We start from the raw sequence: 20,863 nt of genomic DNA, 5'->3' as shown, positions 1-20,863 counted from the left end.
AAACAAATTTCATTAATTGTGCACGCGTCTGTTGTCCGTCCGCGTCAAAGCACAACTGAATAACATTGTTATATTTTTAATATTGTGACAGCGACGTGAGATTCGAACTCACGACCAGCGTCCCGCATGAAAGCAGATCGCACAGGCTGCACGGAACATTGAGTGACGTCGCGCGGTGGAGAGAAGAGAGAGGGTGTATTACGTCACGCGACGAGTTTGCGCGCGCATCTGGTGCTGGTAAAGAGGAGAGGGCTCTGGATTTCTCTGGAATGCCATCTCTAGAGACGGGTGGAACCTTCGAGGTTACGTCGCTGTAGTTATAAATTACGGTCGCGAAGGAACGACAGCAGTTTCTAAGTTTTCAGTTATTCGGTCAGTGAGAAAGCCAGAGCAAGGAAGCCAGTCTTGTGTACCGGAGTTCGACTCGAGTGTGCGTCCGCATCTGCGTCAGCATCCGAAGGCCTGAGTTCGAGTGCAGTGGACCGCAGTTGGAGGGACCTGAGTTCGAGTGCAGTGGACCGCAGTTGGAGGGACCCGAGTTCGAGTACAGTGAACTGTCTGAAGGTCTGTGGTTCGAGATACTGTGAACTCGAGTGACTGAGATAGAAGAACTGTGAACTGAGAACTGGTAGTTCTGATTTGTGAATAGTGCTTTGTAAATATTAGTTAAGATTAACAGTTCATTGTTGTGCGTAATAGTCCAAGTAAATTGTCATTGTCGTCGGTGGAGTGCTATAACAAATACTGTGTTGAGTGAGGATCCAATTGTTGACGAGAGCGTTTAAGGTGAATTGTAGAAAGGAATTACTGTTGTGACGAATAAATCTCATTGTTGTTACTAATAAAATTCACAATATATATCAATCCTCCCTCAAAAACCTATAATTAGAGGGTGGAAAAATGTGCGTTACCACGAGATACAGGTTAGTTTGGTCTGAAGTATGGATGACGTCACAGGTACAAGCGCAGTAACATAAGTGCACTACGAGAGGGCGGCAGTACAAGTGGGAACCAACAATTGGCTTCTAGTCGTATGGGAAAGAAATCCAGGTGTCTACAGTACTATTTATTCCTTTGTACAGGTGGCAGTGTTGTGTAAAAGTGATTTAAAATACCTAAGTCGAAGGATTTGGAATTAAACAGTCTAAGAAATAAATACGGAAGAGAGATTTTGATTCCGCAAGGGGAAAATATTTTTTGTGCCGTGCGCAAATGTGAAATTAAAATACGTAGGAAATAATTATTGCATAGAGCGACATTATAACAGCAAGAAACATACCGAAAACGTACAAATGTCTTCGACATCAAGTAATGAAAAACATACACGATCTGAATTTAATGTGGATTTATGTAATATGATGATTTCTGTAAATATTCCGTTCAAGAAACTTGATAATCCACATTTCATAGGTGAAAAGGCGAAAGAAATATTCCACAAATTCTGCAAAAGAAAAATGCCGGTTATACAGTTATGTGTAACATTTTGAGTGTAGGAAAAAACTACGATATTACGGCGCTCTTTTCATTTGCACCTCTAACACCTTATGACACGGAAAGAAGCTTTTCGATGTTGAAAAACTGTTTGAGTGAGAGACATTGAACTTTTTCTTTCGATAATAATTTACGAATGAATATTGTCGTTCAGTATAACGCATCCTTTAAGCAGTTAACATTTGAGGTAAGTCTTTAAATCATCATAAGTATATTACAACTTTATTCCAGTAGACTATTTATAGATCGATCGAATGGAGTGATGGTGTTCTCATTACCAGACTGTACTCTCTTGCCGCTGTTTACGTGAGTGAATGATAACAGTATAGTCCGTTGACACTGAACTGAAGGCGTAACGCACATTTTTCCGCCCTTTACTTATAATAAACTCTTCCAAGTAGTAATTTCATGTTGTATGATTTATCCGATAAGCAGGTTGTAATACAATGTTAAAATTGAAATATACCGTCTATACTTATCTAGTATTATATGATTAATTATAACATAAACGTTTTCGGCAGTAATGTGCCATTTTCAAATGTATGAGAATTTGCCTAATTACATGTTCAAATAGGTGCACATGAACTGTGTGAATGAAACATATAATGTGTACCCTGGTGATTTCATGTCACATATAAAACAATCTGTTTGTAGATAATTAATGATTAAAAATTAAAAATTAAAAACACACACTTATTACTAACATTTAAAATTTGTTTTTCTGCTGCAGTTATCCATCAATTTGTGGAACACTGGGGTTTTCTTGACGTATTGTGTGGTCAAATGCAGTTATTCATTTACTTGAAGAGTTGTAACCTTACACTAAGATATTCACTATTAAAATGTTAAAATTCTTTATGTTGATTCGTTGGTGCAATAACATTTTAATAGTGAATATCTTAGTGTAAGGTTGCAACTCTTCAAGTAAATGAATAACTGCATTTGACCACACAATACGTCAAGAAAACCCCAGTGTTCCACAAATTGATGGATAATTGCAGCAGAAAAACAAATTTTAAATGTTAGTAATAAGTGTGTGTTTTTAATTTTTAATTTTTAATCATTAATTATCTACAAACAGATTGTTTTATATGTGACATGAAATCACCAGGGTACACATTATATGTTTCATTCACACAGTTCATGTGCACCTATTTGAACATGTAATTAGGCAAATTCTCATACATTTGAAAATGGCACATTAGTGCCGAAAACGTTTATGTTATAATTAATCATATAATACTAGATAAGTATAGACGGTATATTTCAATTTTAACATTGTATCTTCCAAGTAGATTATGCATACGTGCATGCAGACTCCCCCAATGTATAGGAATGGACTCATCCGTCATTTTATGAAATATGAAATAAACATTTCCATGGTAACCGAAGTCGAACTTCCTTTCTATAAAATATTTTCTTTTTTTTTTTTTCTGCTAATGTAGGTCGAATATAGATGTTACACGTGAAAGTAAAAGTACATATCATTTTAAATAGAGAACGCTATATATATATATATATATATATATATATATATATATATATATATATATAGAACGGTAGGGGGCGGAAAGTCAAAACTCAAAATCACTGTTTCTGCATGCAGGATGCTGGGTTGGGCCGACCCGTGAATATTTATGTGGAAGTTTTTAAATGTATTGTTTAAGAACTCAGTAAGCTCTTGGCATTATTAGAAGTTACTGAATATAAATATGATGCTGATGATAGTAGTGACAAAGATTCAAATATGTGTGTGTTCTTGTTTCAGATTTCCATGTGTTTAACCCCAGAGAATACCATATACTTCTGTCACGTAACGGTAAGTTTTGAAAACTTTATTAATCTTTACAATTTGAAAAACAACCACTATATGTAGTGTGTTATAATACTTATAATGTATAAACTTCACACTTGGAAGTCTGTGAAGAAATATCTTCTTCTTCTTCTTCTTCTTCTTCTTCTTCTTCTTCTTCTTCTTCTTCATGCATTAAGCCCTACAAAGGCTTGTTGCGCGCTCCAAATTATTAGTTCATTGGTCTTTCCATCGTTTTTTTGGTCTCCCTATGTTTCGTTTCCCTTCTGGTATATAATTTAATATTTTCTTTGAGTATCGTCTCTCATCCATTCTGTCTACGTGATCTAGCCATTTTTGTCTATGATGGTCTATTCCTTCATTTAGGCTAAAAATCTGTAATTGATTTCTTATATCTTCATTTCTGATTCTGTCCCTTTTAGTGATTCCCAGAACTGATCTTAAAAACCTCATTTCTGCTGCCTGTAGTCTACTTTTATCTCTACTTGTCATTGTCCAAGTTTCACTACTATATAGAGCTGCAGGAACTGCCATACTTTTATAAAATTTTATCATCGTATCTTTTCTTACTTTATTTTTTAAAGTTCTTTTAATTGTTCCGCATATTTTTGAAAACATTTCAACTTTATTTCCAATATCTGCCTCTTTAATATATGATATTGATGATCCTAAAAATTTAAATGTATTTACTTGTTAAATTATTTTATTGTCTAATACAAGTTTACATCTTAGCGGATGAGTTCCTTGAAATGCCATAGATTGGTTTTATTTTTTGATATATCAAAATTGTAATTAAGAATTATTTTATGGAGTTCAAATAATGCTCGAAGAAATATCTATATAAATTTTATTATTATAGTTTTGCACGATAGGGGATAAATGTCGGTTTCTAGGTTGCCAAAATCTGGAGAAAAATATAACTTTTTCTCCGTAGAGAGAGAAATATAACGTAACAATGAAAGATATCAATCGTTGTTGCTGTGATAATTCCTTTGCGTCTGTGGATATGCGCTCCATTGAACTTTAATGATAAGACGTTTGTAAATAAAATGCGACAGTTTATTAAATTCTATAAGTGGGTGTGCAAAAAACAAAAAAAAAAAAATACTAGCATTTGATGTGTTTTATTTGTGTAGAAAATTATTTACAATAAGGGTCCGATGTTTAATTATCATTTAACTTGAAACTAATTTTTTTACCTCCATTTACCCAAACACCATCGAATTTTGGCATACAATTAATAGCTCTTTATTTTGAATCAAAAACAAAATGACGATAAACTCGAAATCGACTCGCGTGATTTTTGCATGAAATAAAGGAATAAATTAAATGAACTGCCGAGCATCTCTCTTATTTTCCGGAGAAATTAATTAATACATCAGGATTATTATTTTATAAGGCAATTATTTATAAATTTACAGCTGGTAAAAAAAGTATTCATACACTACGTTCTACCTTGTTGGTGTCTATAATTTGTCTTTCAGCATTATGGTATTGAATAGATTTGTATAAGGATCTTATGGCAGTATATTACACACAAACATATGCTAGTAACTTGAACACATTAGTTAATAACGGAATAAAATGTATATTCGTTGGCAAAGAAAGTATTCATACGCTTCCAATGTTTGTAACCATTTGATTGTTACACACTCTTCTCCCGTGACAACAAGCGAAGGTGGACTCCAGTAGTGTTCTTAGATGAGACTGTTTAGTTTACGTCTGACAGCGGTACAATATGGGTCGTAAATCACAAGAATTGAGTCCCTCCTGCAAAGACCACATAGTTTCATTATTTAAACAAGGATTGAGCTATGGGAAGATAGGGAAGCTGGTTAACCGATCTCATGCGACTGTCCAGTATATTATTAAAAAGTTCAAGACTGGATCGACCGATAATGCAAGGCGTCAGGGAAGACCAAGAGTCATTTCGCAACGAGAATCTCACCAACTGGTTCGTGAAGCCTCAAAAAACCCTAGAATTAGTACTGCTGAACTAGTGCAACATCTTGCTTCAACTTCCGGGAAGATCGTTACACCTCAAACTATCCAGAATCGTCTCCATGAAGCAGGCTATAAAGGCAGAGCAGCAAGAAAGAAGCCTTTTATAAGTGAGATAAACCGAGAGAAGAGATTGGAATTGCTAAGAAATATATAAACATGGGACAAGACTTCTTGCAGACTATTTTATTTTCGGACGAAAGTAAATTTAAAATTTTTGGATCTCATGGTCGACAGTTCGTTTGGAGAAGATCAGATACAGAACTGGAAAGCAAAAATGTACTACCAACAGTGAAGCATGGAGCAGCCATGTCATGGTATGGGGCTGCAGGAGTTGGCGAACTGGAAGTAATTGAAGGTAACATGAATGCTGCGGGCTACATCAAAGTGCTCCGAGTTAATTCGTCTAAGAGTGTTGTGAATGAGCATACAAGACACCTATTTATTTCAATAAGACAACGACCCAAAGCATACAGCAAGAATAACGCGCGAGTGGCTATTGTACAACGCCCGAAAATTATTTCCCACGCCACCTCAATCTCCGGACGACAATCCTATTGCAAATTTATGGGCCCATTTGGAAAACAAAATCCGAAAGTTAGTGTTCCTCAGAACTCAACTGGTAGAAAATTTGAGAAAATGTTGGTCTGAAATTACACCTGACTTCACGAACAAGCTTGTTGAATCCATGCCAAGGAGACTTCAGGCCATTATAAATGCAAAAGGTCTGCATACCAAATATTAATTGTGTCTGTATACTGTAGAAAGTCTCATTTGTATTTTGTATGAATACTTTTTTGTTGCCCCAAGAATGATTTTTTTTTTTCATATTGTAATACTTACTGTGTTTTAAAGGTTTTCTTTTTTTTTTTTCAGAAATGAATAGCTGTTACGTTTAGTTCTAAATAATCCAAAAATAAAGTTCTCTGTCAATAAATTAAACCAAAAAACAAATAAAACATGGTGTATGAATACTTTTTTTACCAACTGTATGTTTATTATGGTTGTGATAAAGTAACTGTCACGACGATCCCATTACGTAGATTTGTGTCTGTTTTGATCATGGCTATGCCGAAATACGAGCAATCAGTGTTAAATGCCAGTCCCTTATTACTCTGCTGAAAAAACTGATTAATTTTTATTTTCTCACTAGACAAAGAATTATGAAACTGCAAAATTTGTATTTGGACTCTTCTCGTGAATACATGTTGTCAGCGCCTCTAATGGCGAAATAGTAATATATGTTACAAGAGCGGTATGTTGAAGTTTTCATGTTCGAGGAAAAGATTGAAAAAGCGAAACGTAGTTGAGCTTTTTTTTAATTTCCGAGAACATGAAAACAAACATACCGCTCGTGTATCGTACATTATTTTGTGCGAAGATCGTTTATTACGTACCTGAAAGACGAATTTCTAATTAGTTGCAATGAAATCTCCATGTTGGTTTCTGTTTAATGACGCCAACTTCGGAACACTAAAATATCTTTTTTCAACATTGTTGCTGTAAAATGTTTTCTGTGTTTACTATACTCCAGCAGGCCGTGATATACGTCTTTTTTCCCCCTCCCCAGTCTATAAATGCGAACTTAAAACAAACGGTAAGGTTATGTAATGATTTATTTTTCATTTTAATATTTTAACAATATTATTTATATAGCATATTGCAGTAATAACATCGGCATCTGGAATCTCGTTGATTTTTTTCACGGCTTCCTTAATGTTACTTGTATCAGGAATGCAATAAGTTTCGTGGAGTAGTAGACTTTACTTAATTTTTGCAAATATTTAAAAACAATGATTAACATTGCAATTTAGGTGAAATTGCAGTGGTAAGTTTCCAATTTATAATTATTACTATGTTAAACGTCTCTAAAATAATATGTTAAAAGCCTAAAGCAGTAAAATGAATGTCGCGCTTAAGCGGTAAGAAGAGGGAAATTGTTATGTGTGTTACGTTGGGAATACTGAATGTGGTATTTCACACTTACCGCGTATTGGTTCTGTGCGGAAAACAAGCAAATACGCACGATCTCGCACAAAAGTTATTTTGTTCATACTGCCTGCTTGTCTACATGTCCGTCCGTATAAAGCATTTAATATAAAATTCACGAAAAAAAGCTTGTTTCTGGTCCAATCAATCGTAATTTAATTTCAAAATCTGATATTGATATCCGCGTAAATGTTTAAAAAGTGGTTTTTCGGCCAGCTCACTTCCTCAGTCATGATTCTAGTTTCATCCCTTCCTTTGTGATATTAGCTTATCCAAAATTAATATGTGCGCAAATGGAAACGAGATATGCGAATGAAAATTTGCACTTTTAACTGGCAACTATTGTTTCTTTCTCATTATCCCTGCGCAGTTGCAAAATTGGAAACGTGGCTTTATACTAAATTGTAACATTGTCCTGAGCATATACTCTCTAGCCCAGCCATCGTCAACTGGCCTGCACACTAGTTCGGAGCGCCGAGACTCTGGCTGAGGAGGTACTGCCCGTGCCTCACGTCCTGAACCGAGAGCTCCCTAGTGCTTATAACCACGCCTCTTAGGTCTGCTCGGACCGGAACGGCAGTTGCAGCGAGTGGCACGGCAGGATATTACATGTGCTGAAAACATTATCCTATGCCATTACAGGGGTCTTTACTGTTTATAATACTGGATACTCTAATCATGGTTACCATTATCGCTATTATCTCTGATGGCGATGGCGATGTAAGTACACACTAGGCCACTCTTCGTTCAGTCTGGATAATTATTGCTGAATTGCCATAGAGCAGCATTTCTCAAAGTATGTTCCGGGGTTCCGTGAGCCCTATATGATTTTAAATTTTATTTTATACTTTTTTTACTTGCTTATTTAACGACATTGTATCAACTACTAGGTTATTTTGCATCGATGGAATTGATGGTAGCGAAATGGTATTTGGCGAGAGGAGGTCGGGGATTCGCCAAAAATTACATGACATTCGCCTTACGGTTGGAGAAAACCTCGGGAAAAAAATCGAATCAGGTAATCAGCCCAAGAGGCAATCGAACCCGCGCCCGAGCGCAACTCTGGATCGATAGGCAAGCGCCTTAGCCGACTGGGCTGCACCGGTGGCTATTTTATACTTAGTGGATACTATAAAAATGTATAAATATTACGAAAATATGAATCAATAATAACATGAAACAACTGATAATAATTAATAATAATAATAATAATAATAATAATAATAATAATAATATTCCAAGAATATGAGTAATAATAATATTACAATAATATGCGTAATAACTACGTTTAAACCTAATAAACGTCTAAAACGGAAAAGATCCATAATACTTACCACTTTCATCACTGCATTCTCTGCGTATGTGTCCACAAAAACAAAAAAACCGAAAAGACAAAATGCAGAAATATAGCATAAAATGAGACTACAACTTTCGGCCATAAAACCAGATTGCAGGCTTAAAAAACAAATACATTCGTCCCACTGAACAGAATTATTGAGATACTAGCTCTCACTTGTCTGTTAACTATTAAATACTAATAAAATATTGCAAGGATTCCGCAATTACACTTTAGATTAAAAGGGGTTTCGCGGTGGAAAAAGTTTGAGAAACACTGCCACAGAGGAGAGAGTTTACGGATGTGTACACGTGACAACCGTAATCGCGATTAGGTCGATAATCTCGAGTAGAGACTGCAGTCTACCACTGGTATTAGTGTTTAGTTACAGGAATTGATGAGAAGGACATAATTTGTTTTGTGAGGGGATATCCTATACATTCGCTTGTCCATGGCTGATATTGCTCCATAGCTGACTAAAGGAATCCTGAAAAGGCCGATGTGTTGAACGTAGGGTAGTAGGCACATGCGGTACCCCCTCTGCGTCTCGCCCCGCAAAGAAATAGCTCAGGAAGTGAGGCACGGGCAGTAGTAGCGTGCAGTGCGTCGAGCCAAGCCAACGCATCCCATCACAGAAGCCAACTTTCTGACCATAATCTACAATGTCTTCTTCGATTGTCTTCTACACGAGCATTGACATCTAACATAAACCAATTAGTGAGGGAAAAACGAATTAAAAAATCCAGGAAAACAAATGTTAATGATCAGCGAAAATAATTTTTATCATTTGTTATTTACATTGTAATTAAATAATTTAAACCTACTTCAGCCTTCTAACAGAAACGATAACATGTTTCATATGTTATACATACTACTTACATACTTACTTACTTACTTACTTACTTACTTACTTGCTTTTAAGGAACCCGGAGGTTCATTGCCGCCCTCACGTAAGCCCGCCATTGGTCCCTATCCTGAGCAAAATTAATCCATTCTCTCTCATCATATCCCACCTCCCTCAAATCCATTTTAATATTATCTCCCATCTACGTCTCGGCCTTCCTAAAGATCTTTTTCCCTCCGGCCTCCCAACTAACACTCTATATGCATTTCTGGATTCGCCCATACGTACTACATGCCCTGCCCACCTCAAACGTCTGGATTTAATGTTCCTAATTATGTCAGGTGAAGAATACAATGCGTGCAGTTCTGTGTTGTGTAACTTTCTCCGTTCTCCTGTAACTTCATCCCTCTTAGCCCCAAATATTTTCCTAAGAATCTTATTCTCAAACACCCGAAGTCTCTGTTCCTCTCTCAAAGTGAGAGCCCAAGTGTCACAACCATACAGAACAACCGTTAATATAACTGTTTTATAAATTCTAACTTTCAGATTTTTCGACAGCAGACTGGATGATAAAAGTTTCTCAACCGAATAATAACAGGCATCTACCATATTAATTCTGTGTTTAATTTCCTCCCGAGTATCATTTATATTTGTTACTGTTGCTCCCAGATATTTGAACTTCTCCAACTCTTCAAAAGATAAATTTCCAATTTTTATATTTCCATTTCGTACAATATTCTGGTCACGAGACATAATCATATACTTTGTATTTTCGGGATTTACTTCCAAACCTATCTCTTTACTTGCTTCCAGTAAAATTCCCGTGTTTTCCCTAATCGTCATATGCTATACATAATAACAAATAATTGGTTTTGTGATATATAGTGTCAGATAAAAAATGGATAATTTATTTTATTTTATTGACGACACTTGAATAAGGGAATAGGATGGCATGATTTAAATATTAGTAATGGATTCGATTTTTTAATATTTCGTAACAGTGAAAATGCATTAGACCTTCTGTAAGTTCTCAATTACTTTAATATAAAAAAAACTATTTACTTTCAAAACTGTTACAATACATAACGGAAAAATACAAATTGTTTCTTGTCTTAAACTGAAAAGTGGTTCACTTATTACACAGTTCCTCTAAAAATAAATTAAGTACATGCTTCTTCCGTGCCTATTATAATTATTATTAGAGACTGATTAAGTGAACGGACGGCACTGCCATCACCTGATTCCTTCTCCCCACCTCCTGCTGCACAGTTGATGTCTAAGGGATAGAACTGAGCTAGCGAGCAAACTGTGCCTGCACCATAGTGCACTGAGATGACCACTCCTGCTCTAGCCGCTTTGTTCAACGAAGCTTCCACTTAATTTGAAACTGTAATTAAACATGTAGACATGCAGTGTTGAATGGCGATACACTTCTTTAATTTCAGAATTAATACAAGTTCATAACATCATCTTAACATTTATGTTTTAGGCAGGATTTTTGTCTATAGCAAGTTACATACTTGGTACAGTCATTAAGTTCTGAGACTGAGGGCATAGTGGCGGTGTGGTGCACTAGAACGGATAGGTGGCGCCGTGATATGGTACCTTGTCAGTTAGTCTCTCGTCCCAGCATCATACAGTTACGTGCGTATAGTGTAAGCAGAACTACGGTCATTGTTGTGACGGTGATTTGAATGCGCGCGTCGGAACTCGAGTATGTTGCAGTTTGAGCAAGGGCAAACTTCACGTTCTGTCAGAAATTATGCGAAACTGCTATAACCGATCATAACTGGAGACGAAACATGGTGTTTCCTTTACGATCCGCAACTGAAGCGACAATCCGCCACCTGTAAAACGCCATTATTTCCACGACAGAAAAATCCGCAACAAGACAGGTCAAAAGGCAAGGTGATGCTTTAACAGTTTTTTTTATTCAAATGGAATTGTTCACATAGAATTCATCCCACAATGTGCAACTGTAGACAAGATCCTCTACAAAGAGATTCTTGGCCGTTTACGCAATTCAATTCGTCGTAAGCGTCCTGAGCTTTGGCATAGGAAGAATTGGCTGTTGCTACACGACAACGCCCCTGCACATCGCTCCATCCTTGTCCAAGAGGAACTTGCAAGGCAACAGGTCGCTGTTTTGCCACACCCTCCGTACTCACCTGATCTCGCACCATGCGATTTTTTTCCTCTTTCCCCTCAAGAAATCAATCCTACGAGGGCGTAATTTTTATGCGGCCGAAAAGGTCATGACTGCCACAAGAGAAGCCATACGGCATCTTCCTGCCAACATCTTTCAGCAGTGCTTCCAGCAGCTACACCAACGTTGGCAGACGTGCATAGCGGCCAACGGCTATTGAGGGAGGATGTCGATCTGTTTAAGTGTACTCCGTATCACGCGGCATCTTCTGCGACATCCAGATTCTTGTGGGTGCCTACCCTTCAGGCGTCAGTGTCAGAACTTAATGACTGTACCACGTATATTGAGCTATCCTTCTTTTGTTCTTGGACTCCAATGTTTCTTCTCAAAGTTAGGTTCTGGCGCCTTCTCACAAGCAAACATTCTGACGGGGGCAGATAAAAAAGTTATTTTTTTTCTTCCACCATGTTAATAATGTTAAAAGAAGTGCTTATACACATTTTGACCACTCGACCGAAATTATGAGGACCATAAAAATAAGTTCGGCAGGAGCCGTTAACAGAAAGAAAACACAATTTCATTGAAAAAAATATTGGCACAGACACAGCAATTGTTGAGTTATTTTAAAACATATTACCCACCAGAATTGACACATTTGTCATATCATGGGATCGCCAGAGAGATGCAAACGGCTGTCAAACGCTGGTTCCGATTCCAGGTGACTCACTTCTACGACACAAGGATACAAAAATTGATCCCATGGTATGATAAATGCCTTAATTCCAGTGGGGAATTTATTGACAAATAGCGCAACAATTGCAGTATTTGTTTCAATAAATCTTTCCATGCATTTGTGCTTTTCTTCTGCAAACGGCCCCAGGGAAAATCACTTTCTGGACGGCATCGTAATTGCAGTCGAGTGGCCAAAATTTGTATAAGCACTTCTTTTGACATTATTAACATGGTGGAAGAAAAAAATTTAACTTTTTTATCTGCCCCCATGAGAATGTTTGCTTGTCAGCCCATTTGAGTTGTGTGGATATAAAGGAAAAATTGTGACGGTGTCGTGTATAGTTCCTGGTGTAGCTCAGTCGATGGAGCATTCGTGTGCTAAGCGAAGGTCCTGGGATCGATACTCGGCCCCGGAAGAATTTTTCCTTGAAATTATTTAAATTTGAACTGTTTTCCAGTGACACATACCCTTCCAAAGTTGTATATTCCTTCTCACGTTAGTCCATGAAGGTGATGATTATTGTTATTGCTATTAATTTCAAAGTCCCTAACCAGACAGATATCCCACTCTGTAGTTAGCTCGTGGATAGAAGTAGTAAACGATTTTTGGGGAGACTGACGACTTTTTACATGTTATCATCCATTGTTACTGAGGTTTGATCAGACATAAAATGACGAATAGAAACAAACAATAATAATATTCCTAAAAGCACAAAAGATATCCGATATTTAGAATTCTCGAAGCGAAAGACCGGTGCTGTAACATTAATTAAGTGAAGTTCTGTGCGAGAGACTTCCTGGAAACAGCCCGAGGCTGATACACAGTGTAGTGTACAGAACTTGTTCAGGAGTTTTTCGTTTCAATTAAAATCCTTCCTGAATGTTAAATTTATTCCAGGCGGAATTCTGTAGCCAAAAAATGTTGGACGAATACGTTGCTTTCTATACAAGTTTAAATATAATTTGCCGAGTTCGTATTTTGCTCCTTTAGTTAGTCTGTTTCCGTATCTCAATTTATAGGCTTTTGCACAACATTTCTTTCTGTCCCAGAGTTGCATATATTTCAATAACGTTACGCTTATAGATCCCTATTTTGATAGCATTCATTTCCAGAATAAAAACCTATAGGCCTTTGTAAGGATCCTGTTTTACTGTGAATAAGAATATTAAATCAAATACGTTAATATAATAATACCGGACAACTAGCAGTTCTGCGCGCGAAAGGCGCTAGTGCTGCTACCTAGGCGGCAGGGTGTGCTGAAACCTGCGAAGCAAGGTGTAATCTACTATAATGTAGATTGTTGCTGGGCAGTAAATAGTTTTATTAATTAGTGCTGTGTTGAAATGTCAGGGTGTATATGTGCTGTTTATAACTGCTACAATTTGCAGCATTACAAACTGCTTCAAATCGTACTTTCGATTTCCCAGGGATCATAAAACAAGAGTCAACAAACTTCTTTAGTAGGCCTAATTCCTTCTTCTTTGTGTTGATAGAACAATAAAAATTAGCTTTTTTATTTAGGCCTAATAAATGAATAGAAGTTAAAATGTATTTGAAATTTTAAGGTTTTATAAAATTTAGTTTCATTGTTGTCCACATGCCTTTACTAATAAGCATCAGATTACTACCACTTTTATCTTTGCGGTTGTCAGCACTGCGTATATAAAGCGGTATTATAAATTCAGTCTTAAGTCAGAATTAATTTTGTCTCACTAAAACAAAGAAAAAATGTAACATTAATTACGGAAAGTAATACGAAGTATGCAATATTTCTCATAATATGCAGCTTTGATATAACATAATGTTACATTAAATACTATTCATTTCTTAAGTGTCTCATATATTATTCCATAGTAAAATAAATGTAAGATATGAAAGAAAAAAACACAGTGAAACATATATATATATATACATACATATATAATTCAATTCAATTCCTTATTAAAATTGCAATCAGTAATCCAAATCTATATATATATATATATATATATATATATATATATATATATATATATATATATATATATATATAATTTGAACTGGTAATGGGAATTACGGGAAAACGGCTTAACGGATTTTAATGAGTGACCCCTCATTTTCATGCCTGGCATCCAAAGTTTTTCGGAAAAGTAGTAGTTTTCAGTGAAATGTCAATTTTCCTACATAATTGTCCTATTTTTCAAAATCCATCTGTTGTCAGTTTTGAGAACTAATTTTATTGAATCACGGCCGACTTGATTGAATTTCAGAACAAAACACACACTACAATAAACAATAGGCTATTACACGAAGGCCATGACCTGCAGGATTGCCGACATATTTAGAGCTCAATTCAATTTGTCATTAAAAACTGATTCTGCAGTGTATAATTTTCTGAGTAGCTGTGTATTGGATATTCAAATCTACGAAACTTGAGGTGGTTTGATGACGTTATTACCATTAGAAATTAAATATTATTATAGTTAATATCATGATGTGACTATTTTTCATTAATTATACATATTAATGCTATATCGATGATATGAAAGTGAAACGTTTTGAGGTTATGTAAGTAAATGTAGAGAATATCTTAATTTAGATCTTCATTTCTATAATTTACTGAGTGACTGCTATATATAACTACAAAACTTAAGTAAGATAATAATAGTAATATTAAAAATCAAATATTTTTATACTTATTAGCCCAGTGGACTTGGGTCTTTTTCATATACTTATTGATATTGATGTGTCATTGTCTTCAGTACTGGCTCGAGAGAGCGCAAAAATTACAGTTCCTAAGGAAAGATCAAAAGGTATTACTTACTGATAAAATAAGAGGCCTAGAAAATGTTGTAGTCTCCAGATCATTTCAGCAAGATCTCTTTGTAGGATAAAATGATTTTACGCTCTACATTTCAAGTTCTACATGCAGCAGCTATACGAAAATGCTATTTTTTTTTTTTTAATTTTGCCTACAATCCACAATGACCTGAAATAGCTACTGCTATTGTCCTGACATTGATACTTGCGTTTTCGCGTTGAAACTCAAAAACTGAGTTGGATAGGTTCAAGAAAAAGTATTTGGCCTAAAAAAATCCATTCAGAGGGAGTATGTTTCATTATTATGGAAGCAAATAACTATCAAAAAGACAAGTGTTCTTCATTGAAAATAAATCTGAAACATTTTTATTTGAACGTCTAACGAACTTAGTTTGCAGCAGCATTTGCTGCACAAGCCACTAGTAATAAATATAAAGTTAAGGCATAAATAGTACATTATGCAATGAGCCTATAATGATAGTAATTAAGACGTAAGTATGGATATTTATGAAACGAGCGCAAGCGAGTTTCATAATATTCATACGAGCGTCTTAATTACCATTATAGGCAAGTTTCATACGACTTTTTATGCTCGACCATATTTCTAACTTGAAATTATTCAGATGTACACATTTTATTTGTATCTGACAAGATCGGAAGTGACCTTGTTCTAGGTCGTGAATTGTGAGATGTGCACAGACGCGAAAGTATTGATTTTTTCCGAGGAACAATAATATCATTGAACTTGATGTAATCCCGTTAAACTTGATATAACCTTGATTATTGAATTCGACTTTGAAAAACGAGATGACAAATTGAATTTATTTGAATATTATTTACAATTAACGCTAATTATTATAGTAACAGAACATAACCTTCTGCGACAGTATTGGATTTCCAGCCTCCGTGACTTTTCGCTAATTCTCTTTCGATTGCATATCCGAGAATAATCGATATAACGGTACAAAGCTGACTTGTCATTGGCTGAAACCTGTAAGCTGAGTTGTCATTGGCTGAACACCTGTACTTTAATGAGTAGGTGTACTTTAATGACATGCATTAAAGGACTGCTACCAGGTGTATAATTACTACATTTCGGCATGGTCAGGCATAAAAACATACACACATGCAATAAAAACAAATAAAAAACACACAATAAATACAAAAAGAAAATTATCCCCTAATTACCTTATTCCCTCAGTGTTAATACTGCTCATTGCAACACTAATAAACTATGTGAAGATATGCAACATAGTAAATATTATACACCTGCCATGACTTCCATCATATTTATTTGTTTTGCTTAAGCTTTTCTTAGAATACTATCCCCTGTAAAAAAATCTTCAAGGAAGGCTCAGCGAATAGGGATTATAAGGAATGGACACTTCGCGTCGGTACCTTTGATGTAGCCAGACCGATTTCAATGGCCTTCAAGCCGGCTAGAGCGTCAGATTCTGCTTTCTCCCTAGAGTTGGCGCTGACATCACAACAGCTAGCAGTCGACACAGCGGAAATATAACACATATAATTAATACATCTAGGTACATTATGTACGCAAATAAAATAAATTGGATCCATAAAATAATAAATCTGTCATTAACTGTAATGTCTAGACTCTAGAGTTCCTTTATAATGAGAGTTCAGACGTTGACCCCAACAACAATTAAAATATGTAATGATTTGATAGCGCTGAAAATGGAAAAACAAAACTCTTACCAGAAGTAAAACCATATACCTATATTATATTATATACAAATATTAAACGAATTCGATACTTAATTTTATAATGTATTATATTATTTTATAATATAATTTATTATATCTGAAATATAAAATATTATTATTACAACTAGTTTGTCACTGAGAAATAGGGAAAAGCTGTTAACTTGAATTTATTTGAAGCAAAGCGTTACTGGATTATGCAATAAGGTTGGCGATGTTTGGATCCTGTGTCTCAACTCTGTTCTCAATTATCATCTTAGCGTATGCTCGATTACACTAACCTCTAGCGCTTAAAAGTGGAACTAGCCGCTGGCGCACAGAGAAACAAAACACAGGAAAATTCGCTCAATGTCCATTCTTTATAATCCCTATTCGCTGGAAGGCTCTTCTCCTCACAGTTTGCGGAATGTTCACCTGTAACAACGTAAATGTGTGTAAAAATCTTTAAATATAATTTTTGCAGCGTCATAATACTTTACATAATGGGGAAGAAGTCCATAAATTCCTTCCCTGTGGCATGAAGGGATATGAAAACATCCTGACGTAAAGGGTTGTTGTTTGTAGTCGGTCGCTATAGATCGAGGCCCCCTTTAGTGGGCGTGTTAAGCGCGCGTCCCTATGACAACGACTGGCGTCACTACAGCACAGCTGGCACACAGGAAAAAAAAAGAGACAATCCTGAAAGATGTACCAAGTGCTTCTCGCTTCTTGGATTACTGTGGGAGATGGAATATTAAGTAACGTAACGCACGGTTATGATTTCAGGAAATTTTGATTCCTCTAAAACTAGGATGGATGACTACACGTTACCCCTCTTCAGTTTTTAACGAGTTCTGTATTGATACTCCGGCCGACCCATCACACAGTGGTCTAAAATCCATATTTAGGAGGACAAATCAGAAAAATGACATGTAAAAAAATGAAATTAAACCCTTAAATTATTTTTCCTATATAACTGAGTAACACTCTATTGATTATCTTAATCAGCGGAGGTGGCTGCATGGCGAGATAAGAGGCCGGTAACATGCCACATTTCGCCACCCAGCATTCTTACTCAGCAAGCGCCGCGAGTCTGCCGTTTTCTTTGTGCTGTAACTCTGTTGTAAGTGGTTGATTCCATTCATATTTGGTACCAACGTGTCAAGTAGTTCTTTAGGTATGTAACACTGTTTGTTTTTGTTACATTGAATGTTATTATAGTATGTAAAATTAGCATGAATGGACACGGGACAAAATATAAATATAACCATTGAGTGCAGACTTTGCTAAGGTAGAGAAAAAAAAAACCCTTTGGCTCGTCCAAAAATGTTTTTTTTTTTTTCACTTCCTCCACTACTTACCTCTATTTTAAATCTAGTCTTAAGGTGCGCAGATTTGCGGAAGTAATAATTTATGAGCACTATTCTTTCGAGGTGCAGTAGTGGCATTTTTCTCAGTTGCAGTTATTTCAATATCTGTGAACCGAATCTGCTTCCGCAGTATAATTCAGGGAATTCGAGATGACAGCTTGTTAATTATGTACCAAATAAGCTTCCCGAGTGTCCAAAAGGTGCCTAAAATGTTACATTTCCCCCCATAAGATTTTGTCTAAATGCGTCCCCCTGTAAGGGGCACTTCTACTTATACCAACGTAAACAGAGTTTGTATACAAAACAAATATACTAAGTGTAACTACTGTATAAAATTTCATAAAAATCTGTCAGATAGGAGAAAAGTTTCTAATTTTGTCTAAATGCGCCCCCCTATAAGGGGTAGTTCCCATTATACCAACGTAACGAGAGCATGCATACAAAACATATATGCTACCTGTAACTACTGTGTAAAATTTCATAAAAATCTGTTTGGTAGCTGAAAAGTTATTAATATGTCCCGCTAAATTTGCATTCTAGACCAATGTGCATCAGTTTGACCTGTAATACCGCTTTATTCCAAATTAATTTTAGTTGTATTATGACCACGGGAGTGAATTCGTTCTCTGAGGCTTCATTCGGGAGTGGGTTCCAATCCCGTTTGGGCTCTTTACCTGGTTTGGTTTTTCCCAGACTTTATCCAACCGTAGGATGAATGTCTGGCAATGCCTAGCGAATCTCGCAAATATAGGCTAATATTGAAAGTAAAATGTTTTATATTATTCCAAATATCTTTATTAGTAAAATATATGAAGAGTCCACTGCAAGAATGATGGATGTCACTTTCTTGTCGAAAATGAACCAAGACTGTCAATGCAGAGCTTAAGACATATAGAATGTACATACAGAGTTATATGGCATTAACACTGATAGTCATTGTCCAGTAATGATCGGAAAATCACAGTTCAGCTTTGAGCGCTAACCATTTCAAACTTTCAATTGCTTCTCCTGCAAAATGTATTCCAAATGACATCCATCATTCTTGCAGTGCACTCTTCATATTTTATAAAATTTTAATGGCAACGTGTCAAACAAATATGTATTCACATATAAATCAAAGCCCTGACTGTGATTTAAAATATAAATACAGGGTGTATCTAAATTCAGTATCAACAAAACCAGAAACTGTACTGTACTGTAAGAAATAAAGAATACGATTGTAATGTTACTTATGACACTCATTCCTCAAAACCATTTCAATTTCTACTTATTTACAAAAACTGTTCAAAAGTGCGGCCTCTTGCGTCAATAAAAACTCAGCAACGACGTGTCATTGCCTGTCGTACACGTTCAAAGACTCCAAGCATGTGTTGTAGAGCGTCAGCAGCTGCAAGCACCCGAGCGACGAGCTCTTCCTTGATTCAATTGGAGTCTCGTACACCAGGCTCTTCAAGTGCCCCCACATACAAAAGTCAAGTGGATTAGCCTCGGTGGACCCAGTGAATGGCCTGCTCGTTCTCCGGATTTCACCCCATAAGATTTGCACTTTCATTAAAATGTTGAAATGAAAAATGGTTCTATCATTACAAATATATCTATCAGTATAATAGGCCTACTTATTCCACACTTTTTATAATGGGAAAGTAAAATTTAGTGTTATATTTTCTGCAATACATAATACCATTAACTTCCCATATGCCTGTCTTGCTATGTGTACAAAGCGTAACATTTCCTCCGATATGTTTCGAAATGATCTTTATGCTCGGCCATGCCGAAATGTAGTAGGCCTAATTATACACCGGGTAGCAGTCCTTTAATGGACCTATTAAAGTACACCTATTCATTAAAGTTCAGGTTTTCGATTATTCTCGGATATGCAATCGAAAGACGAGGGAAACGTCACGGAGGCTGGAAATCCAATACTGTCGCAGGAGGTTATGTTCTGTTACTATAATAATTAGCGTTAATTGTAAATAATATTCAAATAAATTCAATTTGTCATCTCGTTTTTCAATTCTAAATCAATTTCCAGGTTATACATTCTCTGCATTACATCAAGGTCAATGACATTATTGTTCCTCGGAAAAAATCAATACTTTCGCGTCTGCGCACATCTCACAATTCACGAATTCGCTCGTTTCATAAACAAACATACTTGCGTCTTAATTACTATCATTATAGGCTCGTTGCATAATGTACTATACTTTTACTTTCTTAGTTATTATGGTTCGCTGAATTTAGAATGTAACGTGAACCAAACCAAATATCAGAAGTTTCCATGGCAACAAGAATAAATTGTAACGTTGGAGGTATAAGCCACTATTTTATATAAAAATATCAAACGTACTTGGTAATATTAGATCAACTTCTGCAGAACGTTGCAGGTTGAGTGGGTTGAAACTGAATCCGTTTTTTATTTCAAAGTGAAATGAGAAATTATTCTGAACAATATTTAAAGCACTGTCCAAGACTACGATAACGTTATCTGAACCAATCTAATAACCACAGAAAGTGGAAACTCAGTTCCCATAGAAACAGAATAAAATTATGTTCTTCAACAGAAAGAACTTTCTACTTATCTATGAAATGCGATTCAAAAGAATATTCCACAGCTTATATAACTCAAGCTGTAGATAATGT

General features: G+C 35.9%; 1 protein-coding gene across 1 annotated transcript in view; it reads left to right on the top strand.

Annotated features, from left to right (window-relative positions):
• Positions 1-3,257: 3,257 nt before the first annotated feature.
• Positions 3,258-20,863, top strand: part of LOC138702947 (dual 3',5'-cyclic-AMP and -GMP phosphodiesterase 11A-like) — a 434,576-nt gene continuing 416,970 nt past the window's right edge. Inside the window, exon 1 of the mRNA XM_069830369.1 lies at positions 3,258-3,310. The gene's annotated coding sequence lies outside the window, so the exon portion shown is untranslated. The remainder of the gene's footprint in view (positions 3,311-20,863) is intronic.

Source organism: Periplaneta americana, chromosome 7 (genome assembly GCF_040183065.1).
Source record: "Periplaneta americana isolate PAMFEO1 chromosome 7, P.americana_PAMFEO1_priV1, whole genome shotgun sequence".
In the NCBI taxonomy this organism is placed as follows: Eukaryota; Metazoa; Arthropoda; class Insecta; order Blattodea; family Blattidae; genus Periplaneta; species Periplaneta americana.
The sequence above is the reverse complement of the archived record's forward strand: the minus strand, read 5'-3'. Positions and strand labels throughout refer to the sequence as shown.